We start from the raw sequence: 2,500 nt of genomic DNA, 5'->3' as shown, positions 1-2,500 counted from the left end.
TCTCTCTCTCTCTCTCTCTCTCTCTCTCTCTCTCTCTTTCTCTCTCTCTCCTCTCTCTCTTTCTCTCTCTCTCTCTCAAAGCACAAACATGCACTCACACACACACACACACACACACACTCTCTCTCTCTCTCTCTCTCTCTCTCTCTCTCTCTCTCAAAACACCACACACACACACACACTCTCTCTCTCTCTCTCTCTCTCTCTCTCTCTCTCTCTCTCTCTCTCTCTCTCTCAAGCACACACACACAGACACACACACACACACACACACACACACACACACACATGTCTGGTTCACTATCTTTGTGGGGACTCTCCATAGACGTAATGGTTTTTATACCGTACAAACTGTACATTCTATCCCCTTACACTGCCCCTGCCCCTAAACCTGCCCATCACACACACACACACACACACACACACACACTGCCCCTGCCCCTAAACCTGCCCATCACAGGAAACATTCTGCATTTTTACTTTCTCAAAACAACTCATCCTGTGTGATTTATAAGCCTTTTGAAAAGTGGGACCGCTGGCTGGTGATGTAGGTGATCTCAGGTTTTACTATTCTTATGGGGACATTTGGTCCCCACAATGTAATATAAACAAGGGGCACACATACACACACTCACACACACACACACACACACACACACACACACACACACACACACACTTGCACACACACCTGTGTCTACATTTTCTAAAAACCGCTGGATGGAAAAGCCCAGATGTGCCCAGATCTAGTAATGCGCATTAATGGCGTGTGCACTCAGCTGAGGAGATCACTTCTCTGATAAGAACACATGCTCATAAACTATGATGGAACACATTTACTGAATAAATCCCTCCATGAGCAACAAAACCCTCAGCGGAGGCTGTGATTGGATAGCTGGAGTAACGAGTGGACCAATGGCGTCGCAGCGTCTCTAATGTTGGTTTGGTGTTCCTGAAGTGTGTGATCAGAATGATCTGGTGTAACTCCCTCCAGAAGCGTCTCACACACACGAGTGTGTTCCCGAACACCAGCATCCGGACACCAGAGAACACGACAGCGTTTACTGTGTGTCTGACGCTCGACACACACTCGCTGACAGTTTATGACCGATGTTCAGTGTCGGTGTTCCAGAAGTGAGGATGTTGTTCTCCTGATGGGAACGCTGCTTTATTCGCCAGTGCTTTCTGGCATGTCACAGTTTCGCTAGTTAATTCTTGCAGCCTCTGACAGAATCAGCTGAAGAGAGATGAGGAGTGTGTGGCGTTCCCTCTGACATTACACTGGTGTGTTCAACCACATACAACTATTAGAAAACTCTCACACTTTACTTTTAACTGAGATATTCACATCACTGTAATGCAAGTGTTTCTACATTATGGTGGTATTTATGCTGATTTAGATAAAATAAAACTGAAAGTCCCCACAGACAGAGAATCTCTAATGTTTCTGAAAGAGTCTCTTCTGCTCAACTCCAGCAGACACCTCCAGAAAGAGTTCTGTATTTCCTGTTTAAATACCAGTGAGAGAGTGTGTGTGTGTGTGTGTGTGTGTGTGTGTGTGTGTGTGTCTGTGTTTGGGAGTGTGTGTGTTTGAGAGTGTGTGTGTTTGGGAGTATGTGTGTGTGTTTGGGAGTGTGTGTGTTTGAGAGTGTGTGTGTTTGGGAGTATGTGTGTGTGTGTGTTTGGGAGTGTGTGTGTTTGAGAGTGTGTGTGTTTGGGAGTATGTGTGTGTGTGTGTGGGAGTGTGTGTGTTTGGGAGTGTGTGTGTTTGAGAGTGTGTGTGTGTGTGTTTGGGAGTGTGTGTGTTTGGGAGTGTGTGTGTTTGAGAGTGTGTGCGTGTGTGTTTGGGAGTGTGTGTGTTTGAGAGTGTGTGTGTTTGGGAGTATGTGTGTGTGTTTGGGAGTGTGTGTGTTTGAGAGTGTGTGTGTTTGGGAGTCTGTGTGTTTGAGAGTGTGTGTGTTTGGGAGTATGTGTGTTTGGGAGTATGTGTGTGTGTTTGGGAGTGTGTGTGTTTGGGAGTGTGTGTGTTTGAGAGTGTGTGTGTTTGGGAGTATGTGTGTGTGTTTGGGAGTGTGTGTGTTTGGGAGTATGTGTGTTTGGGAGTATGTGTGTGTGTTTGGGAGTGTGTGTGTTTGGGAGTGTGTGTGTTTGAGAGTGTGTGTGTTTGAGAGTGTGTGTGTTTGGGAGTATGTGTGTGTTTGAGAGTGTGTGTGTTTGGGAGTGTGTGTGTTTGGGAGTGTGTGTGTGTGTGTGTTTGGGAGTGTGTGTGTGTTTGGGAGTGTGTGTGTTTGAGAGTGTGTGTGTTTGGGAGTGTGTGTGTTTGGGAGTGTGTGTGTGTGTTTGGGAGTATGTGTGTGTGTTTGGGAGTATGTGTGTGTGTTTGGGAGTGTGTGTGTTTGAGAGTGTGTGTGTTTGGGAGTATGTGTGTGTGTGTTTGGGAGTATGTGTGTGTGTGTGTTTGGGAGTATGTGTGTGTGTTTGGGAGTATGTGTGTGTGTTT

At 46.3% G+C, this 2,500-nt stretch overlaps 1 protein-coding gene across 2 annotated transcripts in view; it reads left to right on the top strand.

Moving 5' to 3' along the window:
• The window catches only part of bbs9 (Bardet-Biedl syndrome 9), a 187,735-nt gene that overhangs the window by 61,258 nt on the left and 123,977 nt on the right, over nt 1–2,500 (top strand). The window lies entirely within an intron of this gene.

This window comes from Squalius cephalus, assembly GCF_949319135.1.
Source record: "Squalius cephalus genome assembly, chromosome: 15".
NCBI classification, from domain to species: Eukaryota; Metazoa; Chordata; class Actinopteri; order Cypriniformes; family Leuciscidae; genus Squalius; species Squalius cephalus.
This window is presented reverse-complemented; position numbering and strand designations above follow the sequence as displayed.